Here is a 17,258-nt window from a genome sequence, read left to right as displayed (position 1 = left end):
ATAACCCCCTCAAACCTAAAGAAACATACAGACTGAAAAAGAAGGGATGGAAAAAGATATTCCATGCAAAGGGAAGCAAAACAAACAAGCAAACAAACAAACAAACAAAAAAAAACAGTGTGACAAGACTTGTATCAGACAAAACAGACTTTAAATACAAGGACTGTACCAAGAAACACAGAAGGGCATTACCTAATAATAAAGGGAACAACCCAACAAAAGATTATAACAACTGTAAACACCTACACAAACATAGGAACAACTAATTATATAAAGCAAATATTAACAAAGGAAAAATTGACAGTAATACAATAATAGTAGGGGACTGTAACACCCCACTTACAGAATGGATAGATCATCCAGGAAGAAAATCAGTAAGTAAACAGTATTCGGAATGATATATTAGACTAGAATCATATATGCAAAACATTCCACCAGAACAGCAGAAGGAATACACATTCTTTTCAAATGAACATGGCACATTTTCCAGTATAGGTCACATGTTAGGCCATAAAACAAGTCTCAATAAATTGAAGAAGACTGAAATCCTATCAAGCATCTTTTTTTAAAGTTTGTTCAATTTTTAGTAATCTCCACATCCAACAAGGGCCTCGAACTCACAATCCTGAGGTCAAGAGTCACATGCTCCTCTGACTGAGCAAGCCAGGCACCCTTTATCAAGTATGTTTTTGAAACACAACAGTATGAAACTAGAAATCAATCACTACAACAACAACCACCTGAAAAAAATTAAAAAAACATAAATACATGGAGACTAAAAAATATACTACTAAACAACCAATGGGTCAACAGCAAAATCAAGAGAGAAATTTAAAAAAAAAAAAAAATGGAGGCAAATGAAAATGAAAACACAATGGTCCAAAATCTTTGTGATACAACAAAAGCAATTCTAAGAAATTTGTAGCAATACAGGCCTAACTCAAGTAACAAAGAAATTTCAAATAAAAATTTTAACCTTTCACCTAAAGGAACTAAAAAAAGAAAAGAAAACAAAACCCCAAATTAATAGAGGGAAGGAAAAAAAAGATCAGAGGTGAAATAAATGAAGTACAGAAAGAAGGAAGGGAGGAAAGAAGGAAGAAAGGAAGGAAAGAAAGAAAAGAAGAGAAAATAAAAGAAAGGGAAAGGAAAGGAAAGGAAAGACAAGACAAGACAAGAAAATGTTAGCAAAGCCAAAAACTGATTTTCTGAAGAGTTAAACAAAAATGATTTGCCTTTAGTCAAACTCATCAAGGAAAAAAGAGGGAGCACTCAATTAAAACAGAAATGAAAGAGAAGCAACCACAAACACCACAGAAATACAAAGGATTATAAGAGACTACAATGAAAAATTATATGCCAAAAAATTGGATATCCTAGAAGAAATGGATAAATTCCTAGAAAAAATATAATCTTCTAAAATTGAATCAGGAAGAAATAGAAAATCTGAAGAGACTGTTTACTAGTAACAAAATTGGATCACTAATCAAAAGATTCCCAACAAGCCAAAGTCTGGGACCAGGTGGATTCACAGGTAAATTCCACCAAACATAGAAGGAAGATTTAATACTTATTCTCCTCAAACTATTCCAAACAATGTAAGAGGGCAGAAAGCTTCTGAATTCTATGTGGTCAGCATTACTCTGATAACAAAACCAAAGAAAGTATAAAAAAAGTGAACTACTTGGGGTACCTGGGTGGCTCAGTGGGTTAAGCCTCTGCCTTCGGATCAGGTCATGATCTCAGGGTCCTGGGATCGAGCCCCGCATCGGGCTCTCTGCTCAGCGGGGAGCCTGCTTCCCTCTCTCTCTGCCTGCCTCTCTGCCTACTTGTGATCTCTCTCTGTCAAATAAATAAATAAAATCTTAAAAAAAAAAAAAAGTAAACTACAGGCCAATATCTCTGGTGAATATAAATGAAAAACCCTCAACAAAATATTAGCAAACCAAATTCAACAATACATTAAAAGAGTCATTCACCAGGATCAAGTGGGATTTATTCCAGGGATGCAAGGATGGTTCAAAATCTCCAAATCAATCACATAACATATTACATTAGAAAAATAAAGGATAAAAGCCATATAATCATGTCAGTAGACCAAAAAAAAAAAAAAAAAAAAAAAGGCAAAATGTAACAGCTGCTCATAAAAATTCTCAACAAAGTGGTTTTAGAGGAAACATACCTGAACATAATAAAGGCCATAGATGACAAACCCACAGATAAAATCATATTCAATGATTCAATGGTGAAACACTGAGAGTTTTTCCTCTGAAATCAGAAACAGGAGAAGAATGTCTCCTCTTGACACTTTTACTCAACATAGTATTGGAAGGCCTAACCACAGCAATCAGACAAGAAAAACAAATAAAAGGAAGAAGTAAAAAAGTCACTCTGCAGAAGCTATGGTATAATAGAAAACCCTATGGACTCCACCAAAAAAATAACCAGTACTGATAAATTTATTTGGTAAAGTTATAGGATACAAAATTAACATACAGAAATTTGTTGCATTCCTATACTCTAATAACAAAGTAACAGAAAGAGAAATTAAGAAATCAATCTCATTTACAATTGTACCAAAATGAATACAATATCTAGGGATAAACTTAACCAAGGAGGTGAAAGATCTGTACTCTGAAAACTATTAAACACTGAAGAAAGAAATTGAAGATGACAAGTGCAAAGACATTCCATACTCATGGATTAGAAGAATTACTATTGTTAAAATGTCCATACTACTTAAAGCAACCTAGGATTCAAAGGATTATCTACCAAAATATCAATATTATTTTTCACAGAACTAGAACAAATAATCCTAATATTTGTATGGAACTACAGAAGATTCCAAAGAGCCAAAGCAATCTTGTGAAAGAAGAACAAAACTGGAGGTATCACAATCCCAGATTTTGTAACATAATAAAAACTATAAGGAGATAAACAACCCAGAAATAAACCCACACTTCTAAGATTAAGTCATCTATGACAAAGGAGTCAATGGTATATAATGCAAAAAGGCAGTCTGTTCAATAAATGGTGCAAAGAAACTTGGAAAGCTGTGTGCAAAAGAATGAAACTGGATCACTTTTTTTATACAAGATACCAAAAAAAAAAAAAAAGTCAAAATGGATTAAGATCTAAATTTGACATCTAAAACCATAAAACTGTTTAAGGAAAACATAGGTACATTATAATGTCTTGGACACCAATCTTAATAACATTTTTCTAGACGTCTGCTCAGGCAAGGGATACAAAAGCAATAATGAACTATTGGGATTACACCGAAAGAAGAAGCTTTAGCACAACAAAGAAAAGCATCGACTAAACAAAAAGACAACCTAATGAATAGGAGACAATATTTCCAAATGATACATCTAATAAGGAGTTAATATCCAAAATATATTAAAGTAAACCTGAACAACTCAAACCGCTCCCCCCCAAAATCTAACTGAAACAGGCAGAGGACCTAAATAGACATTTTTCCGAAGAAGACGTACAGATGGCAAACAGACACGTGAAAAGATGCTCAATGTCACTCATTATCAGGGAAAGGCAAACCAAACCACAGTGTGGTATCACCTTACAGTTGTCAGAATGGCTAGTATCAAAAAAAAACAAGAAATAATAAGTGGTGGTGAGGACATAGACAAGAAGGAATCTTTGTACACTGCTGGTGGGAATGTAGACTGGTGCAGCAACTGTGGAAAACACTATGCAGGTTCCTCAAAAACTTAAACATAGAAACACTATAGGATCCAGCAATTTCACTACTGGGTATTTACCCAAAAAACCGAAAACACTAATTTGAAAAGATACACACACCTCTATGTTTATTGCAGCATTATTTACAATAAGCAAGTAATGAAAGCAACCAATGTGTCTAGTAACAGATGAATAAAGAAAATATGGTGTGTGCGTGTGTGTGTGTGTGTGTGTGTGTATGTATGTATACATACACGATGGAATATTACTCAGCCACAAAAATAAGATTTTTGTCATTTGTGTCAATGTGGACGGACCTAGAGGATACTATACTAAGTGAAATAAGTCAAAGAAAGACAAATACCATATGATTTCACTCATCTGCAGAAACTAAACAAACAAATCCAAAAAACACAAGGAAACCAAAAAACAGAAACAGAATTTTAAATACAGGGACAAACTGATATTTGCCAGAGGGGAAGGCGCTGGGAGGAAAGGCAAAACAGGAGAAGGGAATTAAGAGGTACAAACTTGCAGTTACAAAATAAGTTACAGGGATGAAAAGCAATCCTTATATGGGGAATAAACTCAACATTGTAACAATATCGTATGGTGACAGATGGTAACTACACTGATCGTGGCGAGCATAGCATAACATTGTTGAATCACGATGTTGTACACCTGAAATTAATAGTAATGTATGCCGACTATACTTCAATAAAAAGAAATTTAAGATACACATAGCGCTATAAGCTGTTCCCAGCTTCAGACTGGGTTGTCTGGAACTTGAAGGGTATTTCCCATGTAACCACCTTATAAAAATGGCTCAGTTCTTAGGCTGTTGCCCCAAGGTGCATTGAGTCCATGGGATTGCACCTAACTGTGCTGCTACCAGAATTATCCTGAATTCTGGGTCTTGAGAAGGGGAGGCCGCGTAGCAAGAGAAAGATGGTGATGACATGGGAGAAGTGGAGGAGAGGGAAGGAGAAAGTTTGAGAGGCGGTGAGGGGCAGGGCTTCCCTTTCTCTCTTTTCTTAGAGAAGTGATTCAAACCAGCAGGATGTCCCTTTTTCTTCTGCATTTGTCTCTTACTCTTTTAGAAGAGGCCTGTCCCAGGGAGTTAGTTTGGAAAAGGAAGATAAGGAAAGAAAGAAATGCAAAAGAGGTGAGGGAAGGCTGACAAGTAAGCATGGCTTAAGTGTGCAAGTTGGGAGTGGGGGGGAGGGGGGAAGGCGCAGAGGGGAGGAGCCCGCATTCTGCAATCAGGAGCAAAGGGGGGCCAGTTGTGGATAATCTGAGTTGGGTGCTTCCAGGTCAATGGGTTGTCTGTATTAGAATGGCTACCGTGGTTCCCTTGCACTTGAGGCGAGGGCCTCGAGGGCAGACCATGAAAATGCCTGGTGAACACTTCCAATGCCTGCTCCCATGTGGCTCAAGTTAACCAGGTAACCTACAGCGAGATTAAGGCCTGGTGCTCTGGGGAAGCCTGCTTTGTCACTAAAAGCTTGGATTAAACGGCAGGAAAAGTGGAAATGCTGTTGGAACTTAGACAAGAATAGGGTCCAAACGGTGTCCCCTCCACTGCTTGAGGACATTTCCAGCCCAGGAAGGGTTGGTTTCTCAGGAGTCTGACTGCCTCCTTCTGAGCAGACATGGCAGAGGAAACGCAGCAGCTGCCCTCAGAAAAGATTTCCGTGCTAAAATCTCAGTGGAGAACTCTTGGTAGGGGAAAAGCTTCTGTTCCCACTGGTATAGACAGACCATTTGGGGAGGTGGAGGGAGGTTGCCGCCTTTGAGGGGAGAAAGTTTTCCGGGTGAATCAGAAAATAAGAAGGGAGCCCCCACATCAATGCTCTCCCCCATGTTGGGCTAGAGGGAATTCTGTTCTCTCTTTGGGTCGGGACAGTTTCCTGAAAAGAAAAAAAGCCCTAATGATTTGCCTTACAGTCGATCCACTTTAGTTAGAGATGGTATCTGACCCCTCATTCTTGGCAGACCACTCTTTCTGAGGGCAACTTCATGCATTTGCTTTTGCAATCCTGCACATCAAAATGGGGAAAAGCAGAAAAATTTTCATGGCTTATAAAATACGTTTTAGTATATGTATGATACTGTTTAATTTATCTTTGTATTAGAGTTTCCAAAGGACCTTTGCATTTCAAAGAAGCTGATCAGAGAGGGGAAGCCGTGAGTGGTTTCAGCCTATGCGCAGTCCAGACCAGTCAGGGCCTCCAACCCCTGGTCTTATGCCCTGCAAAGGTCAGTACTTTCTATACTAAGTAGAGCCAAGGGAAAAGAAACCAAACAACACTAACCAACCACACTCCTTACGCTACTTTGTGAGAAGCAGTGTACTATTGTTCTACTCCCTCACTGCCCCCCTTTGTTAGACAGCATGCCTGTGAGGTCACCCGCCTGCCTCTCCCATGACAGTCCCCCTAACCCACCATCAGGCTGGACTTCCGCTCACTCGACTGTATGGACTGAACTAACTCCTGCCTCCCTCTATCCTCTCCTGGGCCAGGCGCCCTGTGCTAGGAGCTGGACTTAGAGCCATGAGACCCAGTGTCTGCCACCGAAGAAGTTAGAATCAAATTGCCCTCAGTTTGGTCAATGGCAATGAACTCTTCCAGGATGGAGGACATGGCATCTGTCAGCAACGCAAGGTGCATTTGGGGAGAATTCCCGCAGGTGTCCTCCTAACGTATGATGCTCCTGCTGACTGGGATCCCTACTTCCTCATTTTACTCTAGACCCTCCCATTAAGAAGAGGGCCCTGCTTGATTATAGCCCATACAGTCTTCTGTTCTGTACCTGTCACCATGGACTAGATGGCTAAATTAGGTTTTGAAAATAATTCATTATTTTTTTATAATTTTATTTTATATTTAAAATTTTTGTGTTAATATTATTTATTTTCTTTTAATCCCAGGGTAACACACAGTGTTATATTAGTTTCAAGGGTACAACATAGTTCCACTATTCGATACATTACTTAGTGCTCATCACAGTATACTCTTAATCCCCTTCACCTACCTTCCCCATCCCCCCCCCCACCTCCCCTCTGGTAACCAACAGTTTGTTCTCAATAGTTAAGAGTCTGTTTTTTGTCCCTCCTTGTACTTTGTTCGTTTGCTTTGTTTCTTAAATTCTACATAATAGTTAAATCTTATGGAATTTGCCTTTTATAATTATAAATAATAATAATTATTAATAATATTATACTTTATATTTTCGATCAATTTTTTTAAGATTTATTTATTTTAGAGAGAGAATGGGGAGAAGGAGAATCTCAAAGAGATGCCCCGCTGAGCACTGAGCCCATTGTGGGGCTCAATCCCATGAGCCTGAGATCATGACCGGAGCTGTAATCAACAGTTGGAAGCTTAACTGACTGAGCCACCCAGGTACCCCTGGACCAGTTTTAGATCCACAGCTGGTCTGAGTAGAAAGTAGGGAAGGTTTCCCCAACACTCCTTCCATACAGCCTAACTTCATCAACATCCTGCCCCAGTGTGGTATATCTGTTAGACTCCATGGACCGAAATCAACACATTATTATCAACTGGAGTCATAGTCTCATTCTTGGTGTCATGCATCCAATGGCTGTTGACAAACATCCACTATGCACCCACCATCCCTGTCTCATACGGAATAGTTTCATTCCCTAAAAATCCCTTGTGCTTCACCTACCAATAAGGTTTTGCATCAGACTGACTGAGTCCCCCTGGAATATTAATACTGTCACCCCCTAAGAATCAAGGATGCCCCAAGATCCTGGCCAATATGCCCTCATCTTCTTGGATTCCAGTAGGGTTGTAGGACTCACCAGAACAGTCCTGTTACTCTAGCTGCTGAAGTTATCAGGCACTGCCTTGGCTTGCAGATGGACCAACTGCTGCTCATCTTGCTTTCTTTCCCTTCTTCCTCATGTCCGACTTGCCCCGTAGCTGAAGCTGCAGGCACCCGTGTCCTCAGACCCCCTAGCAACAACTTGCAATAATTGAGCTCATGATCACAGGCTCAATTCATTTGCACATTGAGTTGACTGGCTTTTCTGATCAATGAGTTAAGTTGCTGCTTTCCCTGTGAAATCACAGATATTTAGGGAAATATCCGAGATGCTTATGATCATGAGTGGTCCCGTGCCCAGATGGAATAATTAATTCCTTTCCCTGTCACCAAGAGGAAGTTTTTGGGCTTGGAGCCTGAGCAAGAAAATCTACTTCACGGTGTTGGGACATCTCCCATTTCTTCACTGCCTCTGGGCCCCAAAGTCATCCCTGAGGGCGGTCTGAAAACAGCTGCCTTCTCTTACCACCTGCCACCACCAGCAAGGGCCAGACATGGTGCCAAATCTTTAAGTCACCACTTGCAGCCAAGTCCCTAAGTCATTCTCTGCTATAGTAATTTCTTTTCTTTGATTGGCCCGGAGAGGGCAGCTGGCGACTCTATGAGGTAGGCCAGGAGCCAGGTGTGGGCAGCTGGACAGGTCATTAGCTGTGAAGCCCCCAGGTGAAAAGTGCCAACAAGAGATAAGGGGGTACCGAAAGGTGGGGCAGGGATTCCCCATGTCCGAACTGTCAGGCCAGCCCCACACGTTTAGGTTTGTCTCTGAGAATAAATCTATCTCCCAGTGACTAAAAAAAGGTCAGGCTCTGCCAGGGTTGCATGAGCTTAATAGAACAAACCAGCAGTCTCTGGAAGGTACCCAGAGCAATTCAGTTCTAATGTTTCCTGAAAGAATAAAAAATGCATTTCTGAGCCGAGTAGCTGTCTACTGTTATATGTAAAAATAAATACATATAGGGACAGAGTTTATAAATACCTGAATATGGTATCTGTGAGTGCAAATTTGATTATCCTAAGTAAAGCCGAGATGGTTGTTTTACGTTTCCTCTCTACCTGTTTCTCGGTAATATATAATAAACATCTGATTTACAGAATGGAAGCAACTGAAATTTATAGGGTATAAACATCTCAAGTGTATGAACATCTGATTGATTATACACAGAGACCAACCTGTCCAGATTTGCAGTCTCTTCAACCATGGCTGCACAGTGACTTGGGAGGGTGTACGATTTAAGAGTTATCTGCATCTGAGAACCTGCATAACTTTTTTTTTTTCCCTATAAGGTGTGGATTTTGTTTCTTCAAATGTTTCAGTGAAAATGATCTCTTTAAAGAAATATAATTCAAAATCCTGAATACCAAATATAGAAAGTGTATGTAACTCCAACTTTCTAGTCTGCATTACCTCTCTAGTTCTTTCCCCCGCCTCCCATCTTGAAACATCTCCCACTTGAAAAGTTACTTATTCTATATCCCAAGGGTGGGGCTGGGGGTGGGGGCTTGAAGCCCATAACCAGTGCATCCAAGCCTCTACTCTTTTTTTATAATGTTCTTAATGCTACAGCAATTAAACCAAGTTTTGACTACGTGGCTTTGGACAACTCCCTTTGCTTCAGCAAGCCTCCTCCTCATTGAGATTCTCCTTGTGGGATTGTTGTCATTGAATCCTATACTCATAGACACTGGCTGGTGGCCAGGCTAAATCACAGGTAGATTTTCAACTCTTACACTCCAATCTGTCATCCTTCATTCTAGATACAAGTTGTTTATGGTCCCTAATCATCGTTTCCCTGCACCCTTCACGGTCACCAGCCATGCCTTCTCACTGTACCCCACTTGCTTTGTCAGTGATAGAACAGCTAGCTAGCTAGCTAGATAGAAAGAATTCTAGATAGAATTCTGTGAAATTACCAAGAAATAGGTAAGAACTTTGTTGCATCCTTTTCCTTTAGGTGGTAGACTTATTGCTGGCATGATCAGGAAATCAAAATAGGCTGTGCATGAGTAACAAAGGGGTCCGAGTATTCTACTCATGGTTACATTTCCAAATTTAAATTGAAACAAATCATGAGTGAAGATCCAGAAAATTCATAGTAATGATATCTACTTGCCTATAACTGTCAGTGACATAGGGGGCGTCCAGATGCTTAGCCCTCTCCATAATATCTACCAGAACGATAGACTTGGAGTTGGGAGTGGTCATCTAGTTGTGTTTTTCAAGTCTGGGAACATGATCCATTATTGGGATGTGAAATCAATCTAACAAAATGTAATGGTACTAAAAAATTAAAATTCAGCTTGCTTCCCCCTCTCTCTCTGCCTGCCTCTCTGCCTACTTGTGATCTCTCTCTCTGTCAAATGAATAAATAAAATCTTCAAAAAAATTAAAGTTCACCCAACAAGACTACAGAGAATATATGAATGAATTTTGTGTAATAAGGATAGTATTTTTGTAAACATTTTAAGTTATATGTACTTATATGTGTAAGGACTCATAATGTAAAATGTCTTTTTACTGTGGGTCACAGTAAAAAAATAAAATAAAATTAGTCACTACCTTGTCCATCCTAGGTAATGCCTTACTCCACTACGTAATGCTCTTAGTTTCCCTCCCCTGACGGGGGTGGGGGGCATTTAAACATGGACTTGACTCTTATCAGGTAATGAATGCATCTATTCACATAACAGGCTACTCTATTCTCAGTTCTAATAGTTTTTTTTTTTTTTTCTTATAGTGAACCAAAAATCTGTATCTGTATCCTATTAGGTGAGGTTCTAATCTTTGGAGCACTGAAACTAAAATTTTTCCCCTTTCATATGTTTGGCCTTCAAGTATTTGATGATCGTTGTAATTTTCCCACTGAATTTTATCATCTCAGTTTTCTACAGCAACTTCTCCATGGCATCTTTCATAACCCTCTTAAGCATTTCAAACCTCTTGTCTGGAAGGAGCAAGTATGGCAATGCCTTCCTGAGATAGGATGTTTAGAACCGAGTATAGCCCTTTATATTTGACCTGCCAAACTAGGGTATAAGAGGGATTATCAGCTCCTTGATTTTGATACCATACTTCTATTAATATGGTCCAAAAGTATTAATATTTTTAGTCTTACCATACAGTTGACCACTACTGAATTTATCATCAACTAAAATTAATTTTCATGAATATTTCTGCCAAGCCTCATTGACTCTTCCCTGAGATTTGCTTATTTTTTGAGTGGGGTGAATATAAGTTTAGGGCAGTATCTATTGTTATTAAAGTATATACCTATGGCTCAAACTGATGCAGATCTTTTTGAATCTAGATACTGCCATCATTAAAATTAATTATCACAGCTTCCTATCACCTACAAACTTGAGATGCATACTATTAAGGATATTTAAGGCAGTGACTGAAATTTTGAAAGGTGGAATAGGATCCATTTCTTAATTGCTGCATGCACAAGGATGATTGTGAAGTGACTGTTTGAAAATCAGAATTTTTCTATTAGAAAAAGAAAAAAACATTAAAAGTGATGGTCTTCCAGATCATCCAGTTTCTCTTAGGAGACTACCTACCCTTGAAATAGAGGTAATATTTACTGTCCTTACTCTTAGTTAGCAATAAGAAATATGGAAGAGTAATGAGTAAAAAGAAAGGAGTGGGGAAGGAGCCTGCAGATTTACTATGTTCAATCATTTAAATTAGTCTTCTATTTATTGAACTATAAAAGCAAATAAGTCTTCTATTTATAGAATTATAAAAGACATTAGGTACTGATGTTTCAAGACAAAAGAATAAGGATATTCTAGTTTCCTATTTTTTTTCTTAGAGATCCTTCCTTATTTTTCTCTTTGTCCGTTTTTGAAAGTCTGGACCTCATTATAACTTTATCTATGGATTAAATCCATTATTCCTCGCTGTAGCTCCAATAAATGGGTTTTCTTTCATTTCAACCCTTTCTTCTTCATCCATCCCAAAGCTTAACCACCTGTAATTTCAAACAATTGTCACTAGAACTAAAAAAAAAAAAAAAAATGAAAAGCTGGGTTAGGAATGGAAGGAAAGAGGGGTGTTGTACACCTGTTTCAAAGCTCATTTTTGAAAAGTATGTGATTATAATTTTGCTGATGAGGGAGATGCTGTCAAAGATTAAATTATTCCAAAATCAAGGAACTGAGCCACAGTAAGTGTGTTTGTCCATGTGTAAGCCCCTGCATGAACACGTCTACTAGAATTCAGATTAAATGAGCATAAAGGTGCATATGTATATCTCTGATAAGATGTCTATTGTCAAGCAAATGAAAATACAAACTCTCAGAAAAAGTCCTCAGCAATTTAAGTTCTTCGCTGTAAATATTGGCCCTGGAAAACATATGTCTAAAGGCTGTAACATTTCAGTGCATGTGTGGGAGGCCTCACATGAATGCCATTTATAATTGCAATCTAAAATACTGAATCACTCTTCAGTGAAACTTGTAAATAATAGTAATTTCTCCATATATAGGGGGCTAGGAATTTTTACTGCCCACAAGATTGCTAGGACAACCTTTGATTATCCAGATGCAATTAACATATGAGGGTAATATGTGTCATTTATCCTCAGGGCTCATAAGTCCAAGAACAATAACACACTGTGAAAGTAATAGTAACACTTAGAGGTCCCATCATTATTAATTCATGCAGCATTCACTGTAATCACACTGGCCTTAATGAATTCATTTGGCAGGTACATATAACATCCCCTTTCAAACACACTCCATTGTAAATCGGCGCTAACGAACGTCTTGAATTTGGATAAACTAGGATTTGTTTAAAAGGAACCTTTAAAATCATACAATAAAAAGTTACAGATTGCCATTTTATTTTTATGGCAAGAAAGAGTCTAAATAAAGAGGAGTGAAATTGTTTTATCATAAAATACCTATTTTATTAAATCCTTAACGACGTGTGGCCTCTGGGTAACTGATCTTTAAAGAAGCGCACTTAAACAGATACACGTGTCGAGAACAAAATGTTCAGGATAAAGTAACGCGTGGATGGAGAGTGAGGGATTTTAATTATGAGCAGACAAGTGCAGTCAACACGGAAGGGAAGGGTGAATATTGAATAGTGCTCAGATATCACAGAGTCGAGGAGGTAATTCTGCCTACCAAATCAACAGACACCATGTTTGCCAACGCCAGTCTCTTTTTCTGCTCCCCAAGTTTCGGGGCTTCTACTGATTATTTTTTACCTTGAGCCCACTCAGATTTCTCTGAGGCTCTGTGTTCATTTTTGTGACAGCTCTAAGTGATCACAAGATATATTCAGTGCCTGCTCATTAACGACTGGGACTTCACACCCACGGTTTGTCATTTTCTGGTCATTTGCTCTGGCGGCTTGCTGATATTTCGCTGATAGCCACCCTGAATTTATTTGCGGGATATTGTGTCTCCAAAAATGAACAGTAAGCCCCTCAAGGAAACCGGATGAGCAATGTTTCATGGATTTCTTTGTCTTTCCCATCCTTCTATCCTTCCACAGTGGCTGGTATACTGCTAGACATTTTCTAGCTTGTTGTTGGTTCCCTATTCCTTGTGTGATAGATATTTATGGTAAATGAAACATTCTTTCGACCACTCTGCTTCTCTCTCATGGTAATTTTTCTTGTTGGGGTATGGTTATGTGGTAATTTTCTTATTCTTGTTTTTGTGCACGGGGACACACTGAATCGATCATACCCCCTCAATCTCCTTAAATCTGTGGTTTTATTTTTATTCTCCATCAACTTTACACACAAAACCTCATTACCATACAACAATGCTGAGATCCCAATATCTTTAAAAATCAATCCGTGTATCTCTGCCGTGCATACTGAATGTTTGTAAGGGACCTGTCCTGGAGGGCTTTAGGTTTAGTGGGCTGATAAGCATTTAGTCTGTGTAGTGATCCTTTGTTGGGATGCAGGGAAACAAGGGATCTCACCAGAGCACAGAAGAGGGGAGTGCAAGGAAACTTCTCCTAGACAGCTTTCACTTTTGCACTCATCTTTTCTCTGAGACACCAAAGGCCTCCAGAACATTGTAGGCATTGTCTTTGACGCCAGAAGGTTAGATTCTCAACTCCTTGACTCAATTCTATTATTCTTTATTTCAGGAAGCCTTTATTTTCTCCTCCTAAATTCATGCTTAAAGAACATGGTTTTTCTACCTTGGAGCACTTACTCTAAATACTTGTTCATCTTTATAGTTCACTAAAGCATAAACTCAGGGGAAAATGACATATCTCCATGTTCAGTATCCCTGGATTCTTAATATTTAGCTAAGTTTCTGAAACTTAACACACTCTCAATAAGTCATTTTAAATGGATGAAGAGAGATGGCATTTGAGTTAAGCACCCAAGAACAAAATAAAAGATGACTGGTTAGAAAGAGAGGGTGTGTGAGGTTGAGGAAGAAGAAGGAGATGGGGACTGGGGGTAATTCGGAAAGACGGCCCTTGGAATGACAAGCGGGAGCTTCTAATGCATTGTCCATACTATCTTGAAGATTAAGGGAAACCACTGAAGAAGTTTCATTGGGGAAATGACCTGAGCATACGTGTATTTTATAAAGCTGACCCTAAGCATGCGTATGGAAAGTAGATTGGAAGGAATTGAGTGGGTATCTGGTGATAAATTAGACAAATTTTACTAGTTCAGGAGAGAAATCACAAAACTTTTAATGGAGAAGCAATAAAAAAGAGGTTGAGACAGATAAAGGAATTTACTTCGGAGGGAAACTCCTCACTGTCTGATTAGATGTGAGGATAAGGAAAACATAAGCTGTGTTTACGTGCAAGACCACTGAACAGAACGTGATTTCCAGGACAGTAAGGGAAGGAGAAACAGACTTTTATAGGTTCCGATTTTCAGTGTCGAACTCTTAGTTGGTGTTTATGGCAATTAAGTGATCTACGAATAGCTGAGAGAAAATATAGCACAACCGTAAGTAGCAAAGAGTCTGGAACCAGACTGTTTGGTTCAAATCTTGATTCCTCTGACCTGTGTAACCTTGGGCAAGTGACTTACTTGCTCTGGGTCTCAGTCTCTTCATTTATTAAATGGGAAAAATAATAGTATCCACCTCAAAGGGTTGCCATGAGGATTATATTGGTTGGCATATGTGAGGCGCGTTGAATAATTTGTAGCACATTAGAAGCCCTATGAAAGTATTTAATATCATTGTCACCAATGTTTTTATTTGTCTGTTAGAGATACTGAGATCTATAGAAATATCTGGAACAGATATACAAATTGTGGAGCACTGGCATTTGGATGAATATCAAAGTTTTAGGGGTGGAATAGATCAAAATATACAAAATATAACTTAGCTGTATAATTTTAAACCACTCTTCCTCTTTAGAGACTCCAGAGGTCACAGGCCAAGACACCAGTAATACCATCTTCTTTCTACTACCTTAATCGACTGGCATGCTTACATTTGTAGAACTCATCTAGCATGTGTTGAAGTGTGAGTTCTGATTTAGGTAGAATAATTTTTATACATTTAGGCTAGAATCTCCCTAGTGTCTATTCTTCATTATGAATCACCTCCATTGTTCTGAGTTTGGGCATTCGTCTCACTATGCACCAAATGCTTACTTACATTGACTTCTACTTGACTTTTGCTGGGAAGAACTTGGAAGTAGTCAAATGGGTGTCTGTAGCCCATTTCTTTTTGGTTACTGCATTAAAGATATTTGACCTCTCCCCCTGCCCCACCTTGAGTTAAAAAGAGTTTATCTCCATAACTGACTAGAGAAAATATATTAAATAGATATACATAAAAATACATAGTTTCAAGAAAACTAAAGATTATTTAACCTAGCCCTTTCATATTACAGATGTGAGCTGTGGACCCAGACAGATTAAGCGATGTGCCTATGATCACAGCAGAATTTGTCTGGTGTTATATTTTACAATATAATCTAGCTAGAATAGAAAAATCAGTAATACGAAGACAGAATCCATGCCCAACTGTCTCACTGAAAATATTCACTATAAAAATAATAATTTCTATCATAGCCAAAGATGTTTATTACCATTTTAACAAAACATTTTTATGCTAATAGAAAACAAACAAACAAACTTGCCAGGACCAGATCCCTATTCTTTCTCATTTCACTTCCATCTTATAAAATCTTCATCATTAAATTAATAACTATGTTTTGATTATGTTTTTATACTGTCAATATGTTTTTATTATTTCATTTCTTTATCACAGTGACTCTGCTGGTTAAAAAGGGATGAACTGAATTTCTACAAACTGTTCTTTTGGGACTTGCTAAAATATGTGGTATTTTGGGAAAAAGAGAGGCAGTATTTAGCTTTTTCTCAAAGATATGTACAAGCTTAATTTTATCCCATCTCTGAAAATCCTCAAATTAAGGAGGCCTTTTTCGAGAATTGTGGGATAGACCTTCTCATATGCATGTACACACATATACCGAGAGGTCAGACTTCAACAGTAAAAGAATGTCATTGATAATTGTCTAAACACCATAAGGCCACACTGCATTTGTGTGATAGTAACTGGGGGCTAGTACAATGACAATAAAGATTCTCCAGTCCCACAAAGGAGAAAGGCTATTACTTAGTTTTATCCAGTCATATACTTTTGCTCCCAATGCGCCATTCAGTAGAAGAAATACTAAAAAGAACATTATCATATGATTTTCAATTTTTAAAAAATTCATATAATATGTTAAGGAAGTGGTATTCACTTTTGCTCCATTAAGACCAAACTGTCAGAATATATTAAATGAATTGACTTACATAAGTAGATAAATTACCGATGTAGAAAACTACAAATTAATGTCCACTTTTCTGGCTTAAAGCGAAATCACATCTAGAATAATATACTTTAATAGCACTCATCTGTGCGAACTTTCAACAATGAGTTTTCAAGAGAATCATTACTTAGCACTATTCAACATCCTTCAAAAGTGATTAATTGGCGGGACTATCTCTGTATCTACTTATTAAAGAATTCCTAAAATATATATCTCACATAATGGGAAATACTACCTGTTTCTCATTTTGCCAAAGCATTAAATATATATTAATATTAATATATAATAGTATATTAATAGATATTGATATGTTAATACATATCTATACATTTAAATATATAGAAATAAATATATATTTTTTTCCAGGAATGTCAGAAATAACCTACCTCTCATTATCTGTTTTTAGGATTTTTTCTTTCCCTGAGATTTGAGGTAAGAAAAGAAAGACAGAGGATATGACAAAATATATATGAGAAAAAATATATAAAATAAAATCCCATTTTATTTTGAATGATCAACATATATTCACTTTATAGTATGCTTACATTTATACTTTGATACTTTGTAATGTGAACATCAATAATGTCTTCATTTTTTCATTGTGAATTCAACTTGTATTTCTATTTTATAAAGAAGAAGCCTAAAATCAATAACCAAGCAAAATTTAAATTTGGGTTTTAATATGACCTATTCTGTTCAGCAGGGTATTTACCTTTCATTCCTTCTTGATGAATTGAATAAGTGTCAGATTTACCATAAAATTCAAAAACCAAATTTTTTTCAAAAAGATCATAAATGATATTCCTAAAGCATAACATCTCAGAAGGCATTTTAAAGAACAAATTTACAAACAGAATCAAAATTAATTTGTAAGATAATAAAAATAATCTTACTGTCAAAATATGTTAAGTAG

The sequence above is a fragment of the Martes martes genome (genome assembly GCF_963455335.1).
Source record: "Martes martes genome assembly, chromosome: 2".
NCBI lineage: Eukaryota > Metazoa > Chordata > Mammalia > Carnivora > Mustelidae > Martes > Martes martes.
Note: the sequence above shows the minus strand (reverse complement) of the source record.